The sequence below is a fragment of the Dipodomys spectabilis genome, unplaced genomic scaffold, assembly GCF_019054845.1.
Source record: "Dipodomys spectabilis isolate Male_0828 unplaced genomic scaffold, ASM1905484v1 ptg000274l, whole genome shotgun sequence".
NCBI classification, from domain to species: domain Eukaryota; kingdom Metazoa; phylum Chordata; class Mammalia; order Rodentia; family Heteromyidae; genus Dipodomys; species Dipodomys spectabilis.
The window spans coordinates 53,324-71,873 of NW_024870951.1; the positions used below are offsets into that span (position 1 = coordinate 53,324).

General features: G+C 34.4%; 1 non-coding gene across 1 annotated transcript; it reads right to left on the minus strand.

Annotated features, from left to right (window-relative positions):
• Window positions 1-421: 421 nt before the first annotated feature.
• LOC122126300 lies at window positions 422-528 on the minus strand. Its single transcript, XR_006150882.1, has one exon. It is a non-coding gene; the product is annotated as a U6 spliceosomal RNA (small nuclear RNA).
• Between the last annotated feature and the right edge of the window lie 18,022 nt (window positions 529-18,550).

The following is an 18,550-nucleotide window of genomic DNA, read 5'->3' on the forward strand; positions in this document are numbered from 1 at the left end:
TTAATATAATTTTTCCTAGTCTTTCCATTCCGTAACAAATTGGCTGATGTCATTCTTTCCGATGGACGATAGAATTCCCATACACACACACACACACACACACACACACACACACACACACACACACACACACAAACTCACAACGTTTTCTTGATCCATTCATCTACTGAGGGGCATCCTGGTTGGTTCCATATCTTAGCTATGGGAAATAATGCTGCAATAAACATAATTGTATTGGTAATTTTTATATGGTCTTGTTGCTGACTATTTAGGTGAATACCCAAAAGTGGGATTGCTTGGTCATTTGTGAGCTCTATGAGGAATCCATACTGCTTTCCAAGTGGTTGAACAAGTTTACACTCCCACCAAAAAGGAAGTAGGGTTCCCTTCTTGCCACATCCCCTCCAGCATCTGTTATTGTAAAAATGTGGAGCGCTTCACAAATTTGCGTGTCACACTTGTACAGGGACCATGCTAATCTTCTCTGTATTGTTCCAATTTTAGTGTATGTGCTGTTGAATTGAGCACAGAACATTTTTTATATATAAAGTAGAATTGATTTTCTTAAACTAGACAATTCAACAAAAAGTAAGTTCAAAAGATTTGTCGTGAAATTTTAGAACCATGTATTTCTTACATAAGCACACATTTAAGACTAAATTCAAGATATGTTAAAACAAAATAATTCCAGGTATTTGTTTTTCAACAGATGTGTAGGAGGAGAAATTCAATTATTCTATACAAGGCACCTATCATAATTAACACTGCAGCAAGTGTTAAGTACTTTTTTAAGTTTTAATGTTTTAAATATGTTTAATTTTGGGAATTTGCTTATATGCCAAAATTAAGATTGTTTGGTAGGTCATATAACTTTTCTATAAAGTATTTAAGATTTATGGTAGCAGACATATACAACTAAGTATGTACATTTCAGAGTTTATAGAAACTTTACTAATGAGAAGTTGCAAAGTCTTTGTATGAAGAAACAGTGAAGAGTTAAGACTTTGTTAACTACACAGTTTCTGTAAAAACTTTAGGGCTTCCTTACTTTATATGTTAGCGAGGAACAAAAATGATTATATAAACCATATACAGATGATGAGATGAGACATAAATAGTAATCTTAGAGGGTAAATTTAAAGACTACTCATAGCCTATAAAACTCTTGTTGAACATCATAATCTTAGCCAGTTTTAAATGTGCAGGAATATGAGAAAATAGTAAAATCTAATATGTAGTACACTTCAAATACTGGAAACAATGGTATTTGGTTTTTATTTTATTAATCATTAATATTTAATTATTGGTTTTCTTTATTTGCAGCATTGTTTTCCTTGTTGTAATATAATACAACTTTTTATAAGTCATCATTACGAGGTACTTTGAGAATGTTACTGGGATGGCCACACCATTTTTATAGGTGCATGTGAATTTACAATGAGCAAAATTAAGAACAAAATATTGACTAAAATATTCTCAAGTAGAGTTTGAATCAGGAGTGTTGATAAATGTCCACACATAAATCCTAGCCCTAGGCTGAAACAGTGGTTTTACAGAGTTGAGGCCACAAAATTGAGAGACGGTTTTGTGTTTAGTGTTTTGGTTTTGTTTCTGTTGGTTGTGGGGCTTGAACTCTGGGTCCTGTGTACTGCTCCTCAGCTCTTCATCTCAAGGCTATTGCTACCACTTGAGCCACAGCACCACTTCCATCATTTTCTGCTTATGTGGTGCTGAGGAATGTGGTGTTGATGGGTTATCATACATCAAATACCTTCAAATGTACATATAGAGTCTAAAGATAGCAGTATGAATATTCTCATGCAGCTCTTGTTTATCTGTTATGCACTTTCAGTATTATGATATTTCTCTTTCATTCTCTATTTCCTCTCTTTCTCTTTCATGCTCCATGTCTGCTACTTAGAATTTCTGCTGAGCTACTATTGTCCTTCAGGAACCACTGGGATTTTGGGAACATGATAGGGACGATCAGTTACCCTTGCATTCTTTAAGAGTTATAAGAGTGACGTGATATTATTCTTTGCCATTGTAAATGGCAAAACAACAGATCTAGGAATTCCTTTTCACTTTTAGTACTATTACAAATTTTCCTCATAGGAATCATTGGGATGGATAAAATACTTTTAACCTGCGTCCTAAAAGATCTTTTCCTTTTACAAGCAACCTTTTTCTTTTAATATCAGTAAGTAACAAAAACAAAGCTATCCTATGGAAAGTAGGCTGAAGTTGTTCACAGGGATGAAAAACAAGGAAGTGGGGGAAGTGAGCACAGATCCTCAGAGCAGTTTATCATGTACACTTTGTGAGAATGACAATGTGCTGGGAAGTCTAGATTAAATCACTGAACACCTGATATATATAAATATATGCACATATATATTTATTTATATATGAATATATGTGTGTATATGCCCTTATATATGTACACATGTATATTGCTCTACATACAAATACACACATATATATATACACATATATACATGCACACATGGAGAAAGACGCATAGATACAGCCAACACAAAATTTCACTACTTGTTGAATATGCCCTAGACGGAATGCTTGGAACCAAATATGTTGAAGATATATTTGTCTCTAAGACTTATTTTAGCACTTCTCTTATCTCTTAGAACTGATAGGTTTTGACAGATTCGACTTGCAAATACAGTACAAGTGATAGCAAATCACCCAGAAATCTCAGTAAGTATAGGTCATATGGTGTCTCCTTGCTCCCCATAGAATGTTTGCTCTTGTAGACACTCTCAACAACCAAAAAAGCAGGAGAATACCCTGGTAAAGAATAAAGTTATACGGCATCTTTCCTTGAGCTCTTTTCCAACAGCCAGCATCAATTCCTAAGTAATGTGTGAGTCCACAGAAGACTGGAGCTCAGGTCAACATTTAACCAACCCATGTGATAAGTCTAAAGTGAGAATTACTGTCTGAGGTCTTCCATTTCCTGGCCACGAAAATAAGAAAAAGTATTTGTAATGTATTAAAATTTGAGAATAATTTGTAACCTGTCAATAAATGTGTAGAATACAATTGTACCAACCGACAAAAGATGCATTTCATTTGTGTGCTTTTGGACTTGGTGAGTGATTTTAGGTGTGTCTACACAAGTAGAATCAACATAAATCAAGCCAGCATTTCTTCATTTAAGATACAAGGAAAAAGTACAGGTTGACCCATTGTAGCAATGAGATGTACAAGACACTCTATCTGGGGGTACTAAGACCACATGATGGGTTTTTCTACATCCCCCATTCTTCCACCAACCTTACTCCCTTCTCCTCTTCACTCTTCTAAGGGTTAACATATTTAATTCATATACTAATCCACCTCATCGCCAAAATTGATTTAAAGGTTTTCTGCTCTTGTTATCAATGTTGGTTTAAGGGTTGAAATTCTGTTTGTCAAAATTTGCCTTGCATTTTGTTTGGTATTGCCTACTATTCTGACATTGACCACGTGGTTTTATCATATTGGGAAAAATATCACTTTGTCACTGGAATTCCAAAAAAATATACTGCCGATTTTCATTTTTTAAAAACCCAAGTGCATCTTAGAACTTTAGTTTAAATGTGTGTGTGTGAAAACATGTTCAACATAATCTCATTATAAAAACTGTGTAACAAGTTGTCTTCTTCTATGTCTTGATAGTGATATTTCCTATCAAATGTGCTGCTTGTTAAAAGAAAACCTTTTTTTCAAGGATAATAGTAAAAGGAATGAGACCCAGCTCAGCTCCTAGCCAGCTGTGATGAAAAACAAACCAGTAAGGAAGTAAGAATTGTCTTAAAATGTTTGTTGCACATATCTGTTTCTGTCCCCAGAAAGTTCGAGTATAAGAGATGGTATGAGTATGCCTTAAAAGACAGCTTGTGAGTAAAGTTGGTAAGTAATTTTTGGCTGTTATTTAACATTAAAAGTAGCATGTCATTCTCTATGTCCATCTAAAGTCGTTTCTTTAACGTCTGTGTATAATTTTGTAAGTAACTAACCAGGAGTTTTGAAAATTCATCCGAGGGAGGCAATCTTGCCCAGATCCTGCCTGGACCATCCTACCTCCACCATGGTACACTGGATTCCTGCCTGACTCCATCACACACAGCTGATTCTTGGTAAAAGACTGATTTAGATTTACAAACACTAAGACTCTTGTGGACACTCTCTTTAAACCTTACTCATCCTGATATGAAAAAGCCAGCTATGTTGTAATACTATTGAAACATGTATAGTCCAGGACAGCCTCTCATACAATTTAGTTATCAGGTTTTCCAGGCATACAAGGTATGCTCAAACTCTCATCCCATCTCTTGAATTTTGTCATTGCAGAGTTCTGGCAAGTATTTTTTGATTAATTCTTGGTAGGGTGCACCTAAACTCTACTTGTTCTCACTGATCTCCTTGTTGCATTAATTGGAAATGATAAAGGGTTTTTGTGGCAAAGATTTCAGTTCAAAGCCAGCCCAGGCAGACAAATACCTGAGACTCTATCACCCAACTAACCATCAAAGAGCCAGGGTGGAAGCTGGCTCAAAAATTAACCAGCCAAATGCTAAATGTGGCCCTGTGACTGAAAGTGGTAGAATGCTAGCCTCGAGCAGAATTGCTCAGGGAAAATGCTCAGGCCTTGAGTTCAAAGCCCATATCCCAGCCACAAGCACCTAGATCCAAGGACAAGGTGGAAAAGAATAAGAGGAAAAGATGTTACATCAGCCACTTTGTGACTGCCCTTTCAAAATTAACCAGACCCAGGAGGCCAATAGAAACAAGTTCAGAAGCTTGTCCATCTAATTTCCATATCTGTCTAACTTCTAAATGCACAGGAATTTACATTCTTGCCTTTGTTAACTGCTATTTATAGGAAATGATCAAGGTCTCTCACCAGGCCCTTAACTACTCCAATCCAGCCCTAGTTTCTGACTGGTTATAGGCTCATGATCCAAATGGAACTTTTCTGGATTATTCCCTGGTTGTGTTTTCTGATGTCACTCTTATCAACTAGTCCTGCCACCTTGTCAGCCTTTTGCCTGATCTCAGCATTTTCAAGTTTCTGTCTAACAGGATAACAGCCCTCACTCAAACCTGGGACCAAGTCAAGGACATCCTATTACTGCAGGCACCCAGAGGCTTTGCTTACACTCTTCTGAACCGAGCACAGACCTGGACCTGAAGACGCCAGCCCCAGTGACTCCTGGACACACTGATGACAGCTGGAAGTAACCAGAAAAGACCATGATGCCCCTCCACCTTTTATACTCCAGGGTTCAAAATGATGGAATCTGCTTTGTTCTCATACCTGCATGATTCTCCTCTCTCAGCCCAATTCTTTTTATGTATCCAAAGACCCTATATGAAGAACTTGCTTCTCCCCACTTGGCCCTATCATTTCATGTATCTAAAGATGGAATATGAAGGATTGGCCCCAACCCTGCTGTCCCAGGCTCATACACAATACAGGCAAATCCCAGGTATGTGTGAACTCCTTTTAAGTGCAGGCAGGACAATCTATATAATCCCAGTTGTAAACATCCCATTGTGGGCCCAACTGAAAGGTCCCCGCTTTCCTTGACCTAGGGGCTTTTCATTAACCTCTACCTCCTTGCTCAGTCCTCCTATAAAAACTCAGATCCTGTTTCAGCTCCCTCACACAACCTCCAAACCTGCTTTTCGACAATAAACAGTCCTCGCCTATTGATGATGTAGTCCGTCCTATTCCTTTTCCATTCTCCTAAATTTTCCTAACAAGGACAGGCTATATTCTATGACCCAGAAGAGAGAAAATTACTAAGCCTTCTGAATATTTCTCATTCTGCACACATCAATTATCTATCCATACCTATGTCTGAGTGAGATGATTTTAAAAGAATTTAGTTTTGGTTCCCGTGCATTACATTAAGATATTTAGAAACAACCGAGAAACCTAAAGGTCTATACGAATTTTTGGTGAGACTGAAGGGATAGTGGAATTTGGTTCTCTATAATTTGGGCAGTTTGCAAAAAGAATTGGCAAATTACAATTTACATTTGCAGCAAACTTGACACATTAATTTTTTGTGTATTGAAAGGAGCACAAGCCTCAACAATATGTCAATGCTATCCTCTTATTTATCTCTAAAGGTTTATGCTCTGGTCATTTAGTATTAAAACTTCAAAAAAATTTAATCTTTAGCAAGTCATGCAAAGGAGTTTCACTTCATTTTGTCAGTGTTGAATAATGTGTATGTGCATTTCAATGTACAATACATCTGGATCATTGTCAATCATTCCACTTTTCTAATTTTTATACATTTTATAGTAAAAATCGTGTACAGAGGGGTTACAGTTACATGAGTAATGTCTTCTGCATCATATTCACACATTTTAAGTGAATGTCGAGGGTAATTTACCTAGTATTGGAAGTTTAGGAGCGGTCTTCATTTTCTGATGATAGTAGCAGGAGTCAGTTTAATTATGCAGATTCCACTATGGATTGAGAACTTTAGTCTTCTAACTTTTCTATAAATTCAGAGTTACTTTTTATTAATAATTACAAACGTTTTATTTCAGTATTTGAAACGCTGCCCCAATTATTTTAAAACTTTCACATTAAGCTAGACTGACCTTTTTTCTCCCATTTACCCCACTAGCTCAGGTTAAGTCTCCTTTGGCCTTATTGTTTGAGAGGCCAAGGAAAAAGGGTAAACAGAAAGATGATTATTACTCAGAAATCTCCTTCCTCTTGTTTTTGCTATTCTTGTTGCGAGGAATACTAGATCAGGGAACAATAGTGATGCTTGACTTCAGCATACAAGGGAGCATTCCTGGCATGTCAATTATTGTTTCTCAGAATCACTTAAACTGATTACTCTTTCCTTCTCTGTAACAGTAACCTAACTGTTGCACCCTTGGTGCAGAAGGAAGCACACTAACAGGTTTTTAGCTGTAAATTGGTATTTTATATCTCAACTTACTACCACCAAAAATATAAAGCTTTGGCTATATAAATGCAAAGGCACTGATTGTACAATAATACCTTATAAACAATTCAGCTCAACCCTCCTCTCCTCTCCTCCCTTCTCCTGCCCTCATTTACTCTCTCTTCCCTTCTTCATTTCTTTTTTCTTTGCCCTCCGTATTCATCTCTAACTTCTCACTTTCTATCTTCCAGTAGTAAGTGATTTGCTTTATCAGACAACATATAAATCATTGAACAAATATTTTTTTCTCCTTTTTCTGATTATTTATTTTTAAAAGAAGTGAGTTTTAGTAGAGCACCAGTGGCTTCCACCTAGCTACTAGGTAGGTTCAAATTTGACAATTGCAATTCCAAGCTATTCCAAATGAATAAACCTAAAAGATTCCTTTCTCCACTTGTAGTAATAGGAAGAAGTGAAAGTGTGACTCAGGTGGTATCATCCAAACATTGAGAATTAATGCCCAGATAGAGCTCAAGGCCAGTAGTTCAAAACCCAGTACCAACATAATGTTAAAAAATGTGTCCTTCTATTTTGAATGGGGATATTTCTCCAAAAATTCATACCCAGGACAATTTTCAAGGTCAAAGACATTTTTAAAGGCTCTTTCAGATCTTAACCTGATTTCTCTGCTTGATTTACTTTATAGGAAATAGGAACCATTTGTTAGGAAATGGAAAGACTTGGTAAATATTATATTAAGTGAAGTAAGCCAGGCCCAAAAAATATAGGTCCCATGGTTTCCCTTATTTGCAATATCTAGTATATGTATGAGTCAAGCAGAAAAGGTCAGATAAGTTGATGTTAGGGAAATGAACCCTAAGATATGTATTCAAATGTTTTTTTTTTTCTTTCATGCGATTGTTTCTAACGCATTTATAAGATTATCTCTTTGTTGCTTTGTATGTCCCTCCCCCACAATACAACCCCTGCTTTCACTATATTTGATGTCAGTATAACTTGTAGAGAAGATGGGGAAAAACAAGTCGTTTAAGGATACAGGTGGACTTGTTGCAACAATGAGAAGTACAATTTGTCATGTCGAAAACGAGCTTTACAATGTTGGTGCGGGGGGGGGGGGCGGGTGGAGAGGTGGAGGCGAGGAGGATTGGGTGTGGGAGGGCTGGGAATGGATGTGAAGGGTAAACAAAGGAGGAGGCTGCAATGCTTGATAAGAAATTTACGCATTATCCTGCCCATGTAATTGTAACCCCTCTGTAGAGTGTGTTCACAAAAAATATAAAATAAAATAATAAAAAAAGAAAGATTAAAAAAAAAAAGATTTTGGATTAGAAACATCTACTTATTTGGTATGAAACCTACCAAAATGTGATCTTGAAATCACACTCCACAAACTGGACATATACATCAATTTAGCAACTTATAGGTCTCAAACTTTTATTTGAATTCTGTATCTCATATGCATTCAGCTTCCCTACAAACATGCATGCATATTCATGTTCACATACATCCCCATACTCACATGACATACTAAATGTAACACTGTAATAAAAAATACTTACTGAAAAAGGACACCTTCACAAATGTAATTAAATATCATATTTTAAATATAATGCATTATTGAAATACTGATGAAAGTGAAGCTGGGAGGATGTTTCAAATAGAGTGCCAACCTGAAGATCACGTATCTCAATCCAAACATCATTATTTCTATCCTTCCTTCTCCCATTAAAAAATGAACACATAATTCACCTACATGTTCCTTAATCATTGATTGAATAAAGAAATTGTAATATATATATGCATATATACACAATGATATATTATTTAGCCACTCATTGTAATGAAATACCTTCATCTTCAGGAAAATAGATAGAAATGGAAACCTTCATATTAAAGCAATATGTAAACAAATACTAGATTTCTCACATGTAGACTCTAGATCCAGAAAATAAAATGAATGACCCACGTATAAAAGATGGAACTGATTGAGTTTGGAAAAAAGTGAATGAGGAGATGAAGAGAAGTAGTGTGGAATAAATATGTTCAAATACTTCATAAGTTAGTATGATCACATAATAAAATTTCAGTATAAAAATAGGATAATGAATTAATAAAAGAAATAAAATTTAATAAGCAACATTATGTGGACATATGTGTATAACACAATAAAATTACTTTGTGAAATTATTATTTGTTAATAAAAAGAAAAATTCATTCCAGTTGTTGTAGATTCATATGTTAATTTCCTTTTCTGTCAGTTATTTCCCTGACAAACTAAAAGGAGAAATAGTCTTTGCTCATTTTGAAAGACAATCTTGTCCAATTAGCATTAAAGTATTCTAGTTAATTACTGTCAATGTGAAATTGTTCAATCAAATTAAGTATTATATTAGAATATTTCTAATGCATTCTTCAAAATATTCTCTATAGGTATACACTTTTTGCTATTTATTGAATATGATTTTTTTTACTTAATTGCAATATATCATTTTATGAATGCAGTTTGGTTTATGCAACTAGGATATATTATACCTGACCAGAAAATTAATTATTCAAACAGTTTTTTTTTCATCAAAAATGCTTATTGTGATATAAAGGGCTAAATCCAAATTACGTATATTTGAAGACAGTACTTGGTTAGTCCTCACATTCCCCATTCCCTTCTTGAGAATAATACACATTGTAAGGAAATGCTTAGAATGTTTTGGAGAAATAGCTTGGCTTTAAACCAGTGAGTTACTCTATGCTGCATTTTGTTTACTTTACATCCAGAATAGCTAAATTCTTACCTTACCATTTTCCTTAGGCTTTATACTCAGGTTTAATCTCTGATGGGAGACAGATAAATATATAAAAATTTTTTAACAGTGGTTAAATTTAGGTACAACTATACTCATGCAGATAGGCCTCATCAGTCATGAGACCATGATATCAAAATGTTAACCTATACTTACTAGTGTCATGTTATGTGATTTTGCGTATTATAAACAGTGGTTATTAGCATTTGTTTTGTAAACAACATCATTTCATGGGTTAGGAACTGAAGTGAAACATTATACTCAACAAAATTTAAAGAGGCATCCAAAATTAGTTGCCAAGATATACATCATGTAACACAATGTTTTGAAAATGCAAGCTAAAGGAAATTATTTATGAAAAAATCAACAATTAAAATAAATACAGAATCAGTATGACTTATTTTTCTTTTACCCCAGTTGTAATACGTCTTGCATGATGACTTTTCTGATTTTATGCTTAGTTAGGGCTTGTATTTAGTTGGAGAAGCTATGTTCTTTCATGTATTCATTTGTCAGATCAAAGATGAAATGAATTCCATGCCAGAATCAAATTGCATTATAATGCTATAGTTGTATACTTTGCCAAAGTTTCAAATCAGCTCGAGTAGCTTGGGTCTTTTTTGCGTCTAACTAAATAGGTATGCAATTTTGTCAGTACTAGAAACATTTTGACCACCAATTATTAAAATAGTATTTTCCAGAAACTACTATTCTCTTTTCATGAGATTTTTAATTTCATTTATGTAATGTGCTGATGTTTTCCTTTAGATAACCCACATTCAGTAATCTACAAACAGTGTAATATGGAGCAGTTTAAAATTATGTACACTCAAGCACACTGCTCAAATTCTATTACTTGTATATTTTGTTCTTGTTAAATCAGTGGTATTTACTTCTCATTATTGATACTATTGGACTTATTCATTGCATTTCTGGATTTTTTTAGTATGTCATGATTTTTGTGATTTAATACTATAGCATTTTTCCTTTTAAATATGTGCAGATCTTTCTTAATATATAGTTACATTTGTTTTAAACAATTTGATCCAAAAGATCTGCTATATTAGGTTCATACAGATGAATTTAATTTGCACAACCTTATTTCTGAATGACAGCTATAATTATAGCTCTACTCAAATTAACATGTATTTGAGTTTGTACTTAAAAAAAACTGGGCCCAACATGTTTTTGTTCCTGGAGGACATCCATTTCTTTGTTGTTTTTCCAGCTGTGGTGACTTTAACATGTGTGTACATTTTATTTCAAGAGTTTTGTGTATATATTGTGTTTCATATAACAGGAAGTACAAAAATAATCCGTGACTTAGAACTTTCCCAAATAGAATTCTAAGAGAGACACTGGCAAGTGGGAGCGGGCAGGTCTTAGTGAAGGGGGTAGCAAAATAACAGAGACATGGATTGATGTGAGTTGAATTCTGCTTCCTTTTCCTCACTATTTCCAAAGGTATTACTTCAAAGTCTTTAGTAAAAGGAAAATAATTTTGTCTGTAGGAACTCAGAATTTTTGTTTTAATTGGGACACTCTACACATTGATATTTTATTTTAACTCTAAAATCTTTTTTTCCCTTATTGTAAAACCACAAATGTGAATTTATAATGAAAAAATAACACCTAGTAATTTATATGAAATGGTGCAAATTATTTTCACTTTACACTATATGCAATATAGAATGTAATAATAATAGTGTGTAAGATAGTATGTAATTGACTGTGCAAAGTCAATAATAATGAATTTTTGTGAGATACAGAGTAATAGTAAAAATTATACTTGAATTGTTTGAAAAATCCCAGTTACATCTAAAAATAACACATAGTTTTATAAACTAATGCTGAAAAAATAAAATTGTTTATTGGAAAAACCAGAAGTATCAAAGCTTGCTTTTTTTTTTTTTTGTGAGTACATTTCTTTTTTTTATTATGAAAATACTGTACAGAGGGGTTACAATTGCATGGGCAAGATAATGAGTACATTTCTTATCAAGCATTGTAGCCTCCTCCTTTGTTTCCCCTTCCCATCCCTTCCCATCCTAACCCCGCCCCCCCACCCAATCCGCCCCACTACCCCCCCCCCTCGTGCACCAAAGTTGTAAAGTTCATTCTTCGACCTAACGACTTGTACACCTTGTTGTTGCAATGGGTCCACCTGTATCTCTATTTAAACGGTTTGTTTTTCTCCTTCCCCTCCACAAATTATACTGACATCAAATACAGTGAAAGCAGAGGTTATACTGTGGGGGAGGGAACATACAAAGCAACAAGGAAATAATCTTATAAATGTGTTAGAAAAAAATCACATGAAAGAAAAAAAACATTTGAATACAAATCTTAGGATTCATTTCCCTAACATCACCTTTTCTGACCTTTACTGCGTGACTCAGACATATACTAGATATTGCAAATAAGGGAAACCATGGGATCTATGTTTCTTTGGGCCTGGCTTACTTCACTTAATAGAATTTTTTCCAAGTCTTTCCATTTCCTTACAAATGGGGCAATGCCATTCTTTCTGATGGAGGCATAGAATTCCATTGTGTATATATACCACATTTTCTTGATCCATTCATCTACTGAGGGGCATCTGAGTTGGTTCCATATCTTAGTTATAGTAAATAGTGCTGCAATAAACAGTCATGCTGGTAGCTTTAGTGTGGTCTTTTTTTGTAAACATTTGGGTAAATGTCCAAAAGTGGGATTGCTGGGTCATAGAGGAGTTCTATGTGGAGAAGTATCAAAGCTTGCTTTTTAAAAATTGACTTGGATCTGGGCTTTGTTGGCTCATTCCTGAAATCCTCGCTATTTTGGAGTCTGAGATCTGAGGATCGTTGTTCAAAGCCAGCCTGGGCAGAAAAGTCTGTGAGAATCTTATCTCCAACAAACCTCCTAAAACCAGAAACTGCACTGTGGCTCACGTGGTACAGTGGCAGCTGTGAGCTGAAGAGGTGAGGCAGAGTGCCCAGGCCCAGAGTTCAAGGCCCACAACCAACAAAAAATTGACATAGAGTTTTACTTTATTAATTCATGGTTTTTTATGAGTGGATGTTCAGTGAAAATGTCATTGGTTTTTATATTTTGTGTTGACATAAAATGAACCTAGTATTGTCTTAAATTAATCAAAAAAACTCTGATTCTATAACCGCATAAATTTTGTGGGTAATGGTTAAGACCAAGTTGCCTTTTTGACAAAAATATATTTATATCACCCCCCCCCCCAAAAAAAGGGCAACAAAAGAAAATATATGCCAGAAACTTACTCTGTAAATCTTGATGGACTAAAACTCTGTCAGTTTGTTTTAACTTATAATATAAAATTAAAGTAATACTGGATAATATGAACCCATTTAAATTTCCTCATCCTTGTCATTTAAGATACTTTAAAAAGAAATTCAACAGGTGACAGTGTTTTTCATTACTTTTCCAAAGAAATGATCATTTCATCATTATAGTGTACAGCACAATATACCCAGAAAGCATTTGTTAAGGAAAAAAATCCCATTCTTTGGTTTGCTTCAATAAGTTTGCCTTCAGAAAAGTTTTATGAAATAGCATGCTTTCATTCATAGTGCTTTCCAAAATATATCTCACAAATGCCAACAATGCAGCACAACCTGAAACATCTGTGGATTTTTCCACTTAGGGTACATAGTAATCACTTTTCATACTCCTTAGAACTAGTTGTTCACAGGCATTAATTGCTCGGTTAATTCCATGCTTTACAACAACAGCATTTGACAATGGCATACATATTAATTTGTTTACCACATCTGGTTTGTTTTCAGCAAGGACTGTCTTCATGGAAGATGGTAATAGATAAGTTTTGCAAATATGTAGTTTAATAGGGCTCTAAGTTTTAGATATAGAACATACATTTAAGTGACTAAATATTTAAATTAAATCCAATAAAGTGTATTCCTTCAATTTTCTGGGTAAAGTGTTCAACAATCTAGGTATTTTTAAAAGAAATATTGTATGATGTTTCCTTGGTGACAATGTAATTGGAAGACTTAAAATTTTCCTATACCATAGACATCTTAAACGAGGTGGATGTACTTGGGTTGGCATGCAAAACTTTTGGGATAGCATTAATGTTTGAATCTTGGATAGGATTTGATTGGGAATTGTGGCAGACTTTCATGTTATGGGAAGAAAAACGAAAGGACATACTAATACATTTATTCGAACACAAAAATACACACATACAAACACACAGATATACACATATGTAGTATAAAGACCCAGTCAGTTTGCAAAAAATATTTAAATAGGAATTCCATAAAATATTTAGTCTGCTGGGCACTGATTAGAATTTATAGAAATATCCAGTTGCTTCCACCCCTGGACACGTCATTATCATTGGTGAAGATGTTGCCATTTGAATTTAGAAAGCCCCAGAAAGACCTATGTGTTAAAGACTTTCTATTTCCTACCAGACTGTGTAGAATACCTGAGTAGTTCTTATGGAGATTAAGTTCTTCCGCGTGAAACCTATGAGACCATAGATACTCATATACATTCTTCTTTTATCTTTTAATCATTCTACGTCAAAAACTTTTCTCTGACATCCTCCCCACCGCGACATTGTCTTGTCATAGGCCGCCAAAGCAATAAAACCAACTGAACATACACTGAAACCTTCAAACTTGTTAATCTGAGTAAGCCTTTCTGTTTAGTAAATGGACAGTATCACTTACTATGGTAGGTTATAAAGCTAACACAGAAGTCTAGTCTTCCTAACAATGTAGAGTATATAAAATTGTGCTTCATTCTAAAATATCTAACTCCATTTTTTAATTTATGTTTTAGTTTCTGTTGATCCTAGGGCTTAAACTCATGGCCTGGGTTGTGTTCTAGGCCAGTGCTTGACATACAATCTAAACTGGAACTCCGTTTGCCCTGATGGTTAATTGGACATAAGAATCTAATGAACTTTCCAACTCAAGCTGGCTTTGAACTGGGATCTGAAGATCTCAGCCTTTTAACTAGCTAAGATTACATCCTTGAACCACCAGTGCATAGCCAGGTTGCATATTTTGTGTAATTCCAACTTTTAAGATTGTGTAGATGCCCCTACTATTATATATATATATATATATATATATATATACATATATATATGTATATATATGTATATATATATATATATATATATATATATATAAACTTAACCCTGTTTTCACTGTATTTGATGTTGGTATAATTTGTGGAGGGGAAGGGAAAAACCAAATTGTTTAAAAAGCGATACATGTGAACTCATTGCAACAATGAGATGTACAAGATGTTATGTAGGAAAATGAAACTTAAAACTTTGGCTCTGAGTGGCAGGGAGGTCCCAGAGGGGGAGATGGGAGGGATGGTAAGGGGAAACAAAGGAAGAGGTAACAATGTTTCATAAGAAATGTACTCATTAACATGCCAATGCAATTGTAACCATTCTGTACGGTATTTTCACACACAGACACACACACACACACACACACACACACACACACACACACACACACACAAAACTTAAAACATACTAAGAATATTTGTAAAGTATATAATGAGAGAAGAATTTTCATCCTTTACAAAATCTATGCAAAATCACTGCTATTCTATTGATATTTTACTGTAATTTTCCTGCAACCAGTTTGATATAGTTTAATACTTGTCATGCAAAGTTTCTCTATATTCTACTGGAGATTTAATTTTTCATGTATGTATGTATATATATGTATATGTATGTGTATCTATCTATATATATTCCAATGTGGATCATCAGACTTGAAACTTTGCTTTGTTTTGCTGTTCAGTAGTTAACCTGGTCGGCTCATTCTGTGACAATATCTGTGCACATTCTTATCATTCCTTTATTTACCACACCATCAGCCTTCTAAAATCAGCTTCATTTCCTGAAGAAGATTACCAATCAGTCAAACCAATATACACCAAGAGGGTTTTAATAAAACAAGCTTTAAGGAAGGAAGATAACATAAAGTGACAACTACAGAATTTCTACAGAGACTTGACATCTTTCACATTTCTGCCTTCCTCCTCATACTTAAACATTGACTAACACTATAAACATACTGCATTTATACCTTAAGGAACAGAGTTTTCTTTCCAACCTGAGGTCTTGTTTTCCATGATTTTTGACATAAACTTTTGGGAGATTTTTTTATTGTGATGGGATTCCATCCAAAACAAAGCCGTGTATATCAAGAAATAAATATTTTCAACTCAGTGTACTAAACAAAAGAGGGAGAAAATTAACGTTAGCTATATATGTTAAGCAGAAATATAGGCAATATCGAGATATTTTGAAATTGTACACTTTACCAGATAAAGTGGCTCAACCCTGTAATGTTATATACTTGGGTATCAAAAATTAGAGAATTCCAGTTCCAGGCAAGCCCAGACACAAAAAGTAGTTTCAGATACTCTAACCATTTGCTGGGTGCAATGTTTTATGCTTGTGTTAGGAGGACCGCAGTCCAAGAAGGCCCAGGCATAATGATACTACCTCAAAATAAGCAATCCAATTATAATCTGCAGATATGGTAGTAGTAGAGATGCTGTTCAATCCTCCAGTACCGCTAGGAATTTAAGTATGTGCCAGGATAAGAATTTGGCATGTCTAAGTTCAAGACTTCAAACTCGTTTTACAAGCTCTATAAAAACCTTTACCTCTTTTGCTATTTTTTAAAGTATAACCATAATTCCATGCCCCAAACAAATAATTTTCTATTAGAGATTTTCTTCTACCCATTAAGTAATATGCTATGTGTTGGATAGTGTCTCACTGAAATCATACTAAAGATAAAAAACTCATTGTCTTAGAAATTGAGTGCATATGAAAACAGAATCTCAAAGGTAGCATTTAAGTTGATGTCTCCTCCAAGAGATGCAGAAGGCCTTGAATATGCCAAGGAAAGAGGACTCAGAAGAAGCCAACTCTGATCTTGGAGTTCTAGTTCCACCAACTCAGAGGCAATGTATTTACAATATTAATGCTACCCAATCTGTGGTCGTATGTTATTACACTTACTAGTAAACATGTGGAATCTATAAGACATGAAAAGTCATTGATTCTTAGGATCTATGACTCATCTCTATAATCCTAGTTATTAAGAAGGATGAGATTTGTGGGATAATGTTTTTCCACCTGGTAGGAAAGTTCATGAGGTTCTATCTCCAATTAACTACAAAAATTTCTGGGCTGGAGGCATGGTTCAAATGGTAGACTGATTATCGTTAGCAAACAAACTGAGATCATGAGTTATGTTTAAGCCCCAAACTGGGAGAAAGAAAAAGTCCTTAGAATAGTATGAGAAGAAGCATTATAAATAGGAAAGCAGAAACAAAAGAAATAAAGTTATTGATATAGACAAAGCTTCCCAATGTGAAATATGGCACAAACTGTAATATTTAGGTTTTTCCTTCCTATACAGTAGAAATAATTGGTATTTTTACTTGATGAAACTAAAATGTAAAACTATGCAATAGTCACATTACTTTTGTGTTTCCATAATTTAACTTGTTTTCCTACAAATTTCTATAATAGTGTTGCTTTGGAAAATCAATAAATGTTGACTTTACATATAGGATACATACCCTTGCAAGTGTTGTCTAAAATTGATGTACACTGAAATGATTGCCAATGATATCTTTCTCAAGATTCCAAATGGTTATACTTTCAGCTGACCTTCCACAAAACTCATAAGCCAAGCATAACTTTTTAGCTTGTTCATGCAATCATAGGAACATAAACATATGTTTCAAAATGTTAATTACCTTTATCTGCTGTCAATAATGTAGTATAACTAATAGAATTAAGTATATACCATGAAGGAAATAAGATATTTCCTTCTAAATACAGACTGGCAGGCACACACAAACATAATTACCACTCTGACTCAGGTTAGGTTCCTGACATTGGGTATCAGACAATGATCTAATAATCAAACTTTCCTGCCCAGTCAAAAAATACATTCATAATTCCACACATACAAAACACCAGATCATTCAAAATAATGGGACTATTTAACAGAACCAACCAGCTATTGAGCCATCTATTCCTTTATTTCGTTCAATCATTATGATGAAATTTTCATATAATAATTAATAATCTTCTTGAGTCTCTGTGATTAGCAGACAAAAATGCTATCATATAATAGAAAATGTAGATAAAATTACTTGTCCCTTGGTAATCTTTAATATATCTTATCAAAGACTTCTGCTTCCTTCTTAAAGAATCTCTTTCTGGCATTTTGCTCTAATTTCTAATATTAAATTACAAAGAACATGCCATATTTCTTAGTTCATTTTTCCTAAACTATGGAGTTGAATCTGATTTGTTTGCTGATTCTAAATCAAATTTTCTCAACAACTTGAATTATTGTTTATGTTACTCCTAAGCCATTTGAAATATTAAATAGAACTGGAAATTCCCCTTGGCAATGATTTGTGAATGGCATTAATGGTTGTGGAGGGATGAGGGACTTGAATTATCTAGAGTGCCTTAAAAATGGCACTGTTATTCAATGGGCTGATCTTTTAGTCAGCTCTTAAAGTGTGGTCTTCTTTTTTCATCTAAGAAAATAAAAGTACGCTTTTCATCACATTCTTGCCTGCAAAGCAGTAGAATTATTTCCTTTTTACAGTTGATGTCCAGTTGCGACTATAGTGAAACCTATGAACAACTGCACAGCTCTGTTAGCTGCTCTAGATTTTGAAATTTCCTTCGAGTAGCCCTAGTGAATTGAGTCCAGATTCATGGGATAGTCACATAATCCACAATTGCAAAGCACCACA